This window comes from Zosterops lateralis (assembly GCF_965231275.1).
Source record: "Zosterops lateralis genome assembly, chromosome: 5".
NCBI lineage: Eukaryota > Metazoa > Chordata > Aves > Passeriformes > Zosteropidae > Zosterops > Zosterops lateralis.
The window spans coordinates 59,555,970-59,562,906 of record NC_139766.1 but is presented as its reverse complement, the minus strand read 5'-3'; positions in this window follow the sequence as shown (position 1 = coordinate 59,562,906).

Here is a 6,937-nt window from a genome sequence, read left to right as displayed (position 1 = left end):
CTTCTGATCAACAGTTCATTTCTTCATTTTCTTGTGGTGAGTTTCTACTCCACCTCAGAGTGGAAACTAATCCTTATACTATATTATACATATATTATACATATCTGTAATTAATATATACATATATAGTTAATGTGTATAAAATATAATCCTTATATATATTATATATATACTTTACCATTTACTTCTACATGTCATTCCAGTGCTGCAATCTTCCAAGTATTTCTGTACAGCATCATCCTTCTCTACTCCATTAATTATGATTTTCAAAATCCTCAAGGGAGTTACAAGGTCCAGCCAGCAAGTAAAGCTAAGGAATAAAATTCTTATTTCTTCCAGGTATTGGAATTCACAGATCCAATGTAAAGTCAGGAGGTCTTTTTTACATCCAGTGTTTTTCTTCAAGGCAGTTCCTTGTTCTGTCCCTACCTCACAGAAGCAACATTCACCTGTTTTACTCTCTGTATTACAAGGCTCCCAAATCTGCTGCTTTTCTCTTGCTAATGTGCCACTCTGATCTTAACTTTGATTAACATAATTAATTGCTCAAGTCATTTTCCTTAGAGCAACGTTCTTTTAAATGGTGCTAATATATTGCTACCCTTTTGGATGTGAGAGAGGTTTGTGGGCTTGAAAAAACTTCCGTCCTTTTGCTGACAGCTGTACTAACTACTCTGATGCAGTGTGGTACCTCACCTTTTCTTGCATCTTGATCATATTATCAATAGATTTGTCCTTTGTGCAATTTCCTCCTGATTTACAAAAAACAATTCCTTGGATGGAAAGGCTCCTGAAGCCAGTGAAGTCAACTGTGACACAGAAGAAAGTAAGGGGGAAAATTATTGCCCATTTCATTCTCTGCAGTTGTTCTATTGCCTGCTGATGCTCTTGGTATAAAACGACACTATACAACGGGTTTGTTCTCAAACCAACCTAAATATGCAATCTTAACTTCCTGCTCTATGACATTTTAGAGGTGAGGGTTATTATTCTACCGAGTACATTTCCCAGATTCAAATTTGCAAATATCAGATTCAAATAAGGGCAGCAGCCCCAGGTGGGTGAGAAAAAACCATCAGGGAATAGGAGTGTAGATGAGAGAATTCTATGTAGTTGGCTTTGCTTCAGTAACCATCATGTTATAAAATTACATTTTTTTAGAAATTCCTTTAGCAGCTAATTTGCTTCAGAATAGGTTTCATTGTTGTTTTCATCTCTACTTACCATCAGGTTTGGGGCATCAGTTTACTTTAGACATCTTTGCTGAAGCAGCTGCCTCAGTAAATTAATTTTTCGTTTCTAATTATATTGGTGATTCACTATAAAAAAAATAATTGTTGCCAGTGATCTTTGAAAAATTTAATGGAATCTTGTCCTTATAAGTTATTTAACATCTGAAATAACATAGTTCTTGAGGATTTTTTCAAGTTCCTACATTTTTTCCTATTTTTAATACCATATGAATAATCATACCTTGAATTAAGACAACACATTAAATGATCCATTTAATCCTGGATCATAGATTGTTCAACCAGAGTTATAGTAACTATCCAGAGAGCCATTTCTATTGAAAATATAGAATTTTGGTGTCTTGTTTCTTTGATGAAACAGCAACAAATGGAAGTAAAATTATTAATGACTATACAAAAATGATGATGGGGTTAGCAGCAAAAAAAAAAAGTAATAGGTTTTTAAAACCTTAATGACTTCTTTCTTAATATGCTAGAAAAAAATATATGAGTAAAAGATTTTTGTCTGTAAATCATGCCTTTCTTCTCTTCAAATTATCTAAATTTCAAGCTATTTTTATTCTGTTACAGAGGTATTGGGTAGATGAAATTTGCCATATGCAAAGCCTAAATGAGTCATAGAAGTCAATATGACAGCCTCGAACTGCTGGAAGAAAAGCAAGTTCACAAATATCTTGCAATGTAGATTCATTAGCAAAGACATACAGTTTGTAGGTGTTCTAATGCCTCCTCCTTTTTAGGCTTTCAGCTGTGTATCCATTGAGCTTTGGTTTGGAAACCCTTCTTTTCAAAAGAATGCTGAATCACACCTGGGCAGTTTGATGAGAAAGGAACCTGGATGTAATCCACCAGTAAAGGCACAGAGAGTTAGGCATTTATTTATATAAAACCCCCTCATGCTCAATTTATTAAATGGGGCCATTTCTGATCCAGCTTGAGTGGGAGAGGATCATTACCTTGTGTCACTGAATAACCAGTTATAACCAGTTGAATTTTACTGGAGTGCAAAAGGGCTGAGATCTCAGTTGACTTCAGAAGGAATCTGCTGGGGAGGGTATCCTAGCTCTTCCAAGATGTTTACTACAGCATAAAAACTAGGTTTGCATAATGTATTTACTTATTTTGAGAATATTTTACAACTTCACTTATGCTGCTCTGGGTGGAGGTAGCATCCCACTCTCAGGCATTCCTACATGAGGGACAGGAAAACGGGACAGAATGTCCTATAATGTTGAATATTAGCAAAGTACTAGAGATGTTCTGCAGAAATCTGCTAATCTGGAAGAAAAAAAAAAAGCACTGGATATGAAGGTAAAAATTATCATCTGAGCAGCTACTGGCAGATGTGAAATCTCAGCCATGAGGAGGCTTCATGAGTCCTTTCCCAGGACCTTGGTGGGAGGGGTTTTGATACATTTAAGTCTTCTTTGGTACAGCAAATTGAAATAGAACATAATGTGAGGATCTTTTCTTCTCTACATTTTTGTGTTTTGGGTTCAACATTGGTTTTATGTGGCTTTTATTCATATGGTTTTTAAAAATCTTAAATTGATGTTCTGAAATATTCTTAAACACAAATTTAAAGACAAAGCTACCCTTTGGGAAGTGTACAAAGTCATCTACAAAGTAACTGAACTTCTGTGTGGCATTTTCATCTAACCTATCAAAACTGGTGCATAATTTTGAATTCTAAATACAGACTTCTAAATAAAAACTTTTGAATTCTAAATACACAGACTTGTTACAGATCCTGGACTCAGACATTTCCCTATGATACATTAAGTTGTATAGAGGTAATTCAGTATTCAACAACACTCAGATTCATACAATTCATCAAGAAATGTTAAGGTACGAACAGCCTTGTAATGAGGTTATGAAATCATAGAATTGTTGAGATTGGAAATGACCCTTAGGATCATCTTGTCCAGCTGCTAGCCCAGCACTGCCAAGTGCATTGTTAAACCGTGTCCCCAAGTGCCACATTTACACATCTATTATGTACCTCCAGGGATGGTGATTCCACCATTTCCCTGGGCAGCCTCTTCCAAAGCTTGACTACTCTTTCAGTAAAGAATATTTTCCTAATATCCAATCTAAACCTTTCCTGATGCAACTTGGGGCCATTTCCTCTTGTCCTATCCCTGGTTTCTTGGGAGGAGGGACTGACCCTCACTTGGCTATAACCCCCTTTCAGGGGGGTAGAGAGGTCTCCCTGAGCCTCCTTTTCTCCAGGCTAAACACCCCCATCTCCCTCAGCGCTCTCTCACAGGACTTGTGCTCCAGACCCTTTCCCAGCTCCATTGCTCTTCTCTGGACACCTCAACATGTTTCTTGTAGTGAGGGGCCCAGAACTAGACACAGGATTTGGGGTGCAGCCTCAGCAGTGCTGAGTGCAGGCAGACAATCCCTGCCCTGCTCCTGCTGGCCACACCATTGCTGCTCCAGGCCAGGATGTCCCTGGTTCTCTTGGCCACCTGGGCACAGCTGGCTCACTAAGGACTGAAGATCATCTTTATTCTACCTACACTGATATATTTCTGTGCTACTTGGTCAAGTTGCTTAAAATTCCGGTTTCCCATTTTATGCATCTATGAAGTAGGACACAGAATCTCACAGGGATGCTGAGAAATTTTATTGTATGAATATTTTAAAAGCATTTTAACATTCTTGGATTGAAAAGAAATCATTGCAAATGATCTTCTAATTGCTTAAATACTCAAATATGGTATCCTTAGTGCTACAAGTAAACATTTCCTTATTGAATTATTCAAATTATATTTTCCATAAATAAAATCTTCAGTCAACAGACCCCAGCTTTATGGTGGGGTTTTTTCTTCTTTAGCAATATTACGTATTATTATTATTTTCAAGGTGAAATCAATGGGCTAAATGTGAAGGCCAGATTTATTTTTTTTTTCTCAAACCACTCACTGTAAACTCTAATTCTGAACTGAATCTCACCTCTCAATCCTATTAAATGTCCTAAGTAACTTGAGTGTCACTGATTACAACCAGGAAGGTAAAGTAAAAAGACATTGCATATGATGGCAAACTTTTCTTAGTTTCCTTCTAGAATTTCTCGCAGGGCTTGCTTGTTTTAAAACAACCAACCAAGCAACAAAACCACACAGGAGCTCTCCTAGATTCAGGAAGAGATTCCAACCAAGAATTTGTGATGCCTACCACAATAAAAGAGAAAGGAAAAAACTAAAGCAAAGCCAGGTGAGAGAACTGATTAATTAGGTGGACATGAGAACTGCAAACTCTTTTCTATTCAAACAGGAAATGTATATTTACAGAATAAGAATATCACAGGAATTAATGATAATCACATTTTAACGGTGTCTGGAAATTTAGGTTAATAACCAAGGTGTAATATGTAACCTTGCTTGCTGTAAAGTGAGCTGCTAATTTGTCAACCCTGTTTTGGAAGAAGACAATGTGAATATATACGTCGCTTCCATACAGGACTGCATATTAATCACATTAATTTTCTAAAGTGTAACAGCAAATGTCCTTCAGTTGCATATGGAGTTGTTTTGGGATTATATTCCTCATTTTGGGAAGTTTTTTAAAAACACCTCTTTGACTGGAGATAACTCTGTAGGGGAAGCAAGGTGGCAAGGAGAAAGCAAAGCATGCACACTGATGGAAGCACTGTGGACCATTCCCAACAGGGATTTACAGATCTTAATAAAGATACACATAACACTGAGGAGAACCAAAAATAAAAAAAGAGCAAAAGTTGTAGGACCACATTTGAGGTGCCACCAGGAATTTCCTTGGCAGTTACACATGCAGATCTAATCCCAACCTCTCTGTAAATAGCCACTTAATATAGAAATAGTTTAGTTTTACAGACCAGAAGTCAATTTCATGTTTATATGTCCTATAAAACACAGCTGCTCTACAGACTTTGAAATTAGCAGGAAATTCACTTTGAGGAGGAGAGAGAATTTTCCTGGTCAAAGCTGGAGAATTCCCTTTTAACTTTCCTAGAGGTTGTATAAAATTCCTTTCCCTTTTCTAGTGTCCCATTTCTAGCTAGATATTTCAGAACTCAGAGCAAGTCCTGTCCATGACACATCCTACCACCCAGCAAAACAACTTGAAACTGGCAAAATGGTAACAAAATGGTAAATGGTAACCAGATTCTCCAACCTATATTCAGTCACAGACAAAGGCAATACATTAAATTCATACATATTTTTATATATATATTCACATATTAATCTGCATGAGTCCTCTGCACACAGTTGAGGGCTGTCCTGTGGCAATAGTTAGCAGCTCGGAGAGACAAAAGGTGTGTGTGTGGGGGGGGGGGATTAAACTTCCCTGGGCTTCTGCGACCTGCTTCTGAGCAAATGGAAAAAGGATAGTCCAAATAATCTTCAGCTGAGGTTTGGACTAAGAAATGTGACTTGTTCTGCAAAGGCCAGATGTGCCCAAGCAGCGTGGCACCATTTGGAAAAAAAATATAATTTTGCAGCTGAGACCCTTCCACTTTGGAGGAGAGTTCCCCGCCTGAGCTTGAATTTTGTCTGTGTAACTTTGCCTGTAACCAACACTAGAAACTACGTATCAAAGGCAGTCTAAAAGTTATCCATACTGTTTTGTGGCTTCTAGGTCCTGGTTCCTAGGCACGACCTGTGCGTCTAATCTTAGCAAGTGTATTCATGCCCTGACTGTAACAAAATTCCCTCTCATTCAGTTCCTTTTGTTGATTTTACCACCAGAGGAGATAATCCAGCTCCATAGTTTATCACTTCTTTTTGCTTGTGGAGGTTTTCAGGCATCACAGAAGTTGGCACTTCAATAAGGAGTGAGTTTCACTGATGTTTTCTATGTATCATGTTCAGAATATTGTAGCTAGATGTTTAATCTACTTTATAAAAAAAACAGTAATAATGGTGAGAAAGTACTCAATTTTATTGGTATTTCAAAACATAAAAAGAGAAAAGGGATAAATCCATTAAAAGTGTGGCAAAGAATATTGGACAGAGGAGCACTAACTGTGGTCACCTGTAATGACATAACTGCAACTTCCTGATGCAAAAAGACCTAAAAAAAATTGAAAACACGTACATAGTTGTAAAAGCTTTTACATATTTTACATTCTCATTGTGCCAAGAAAAGATAATATGTTCTGTGATGGTTGAAAATAAATTGAAATTGCATCCATTTCAGCACATTTGTTGGCCATTTCTATGAAAAGTGAATTTGACTTGAGCAACCTGGGGAGCATTGAGAAGATGCCTGGGGAAAACATGGAATGTGGGCTGCAGCACATTTAGGAGTTTTGGGCTGTGTGAATGGGTTTATTTGAGTCCTCAGGGAGAGGTGGTGGCAAATGCAAAAGGAAAATCACAGAATCACAGAATGGTTTGGGTTGGAAGGGACCTCAAAGGTGATCTGGTTCTGACCCTTCTGCCAAGGGAAGGGATGCTCTTCACTGAATCAGCTTGTTCAAAGCTGTTCAACCAGGCCTGGAACGCTTCCAGGGATGGGGCAGCCACAGCTTCTCCGGGCATCCTGTGTCCGTGCCTCAGCACCCTCACAGGGAAGAATTTCTTCCCAATATCCAATATCTACACCTATTCTCCCTTGGAATCCATTACCCCATGTCCCATGGCTACACGCCCTTTACAGCAGTCCCGCCAACCAATGAAAGGGACGCGTAGTTTTCT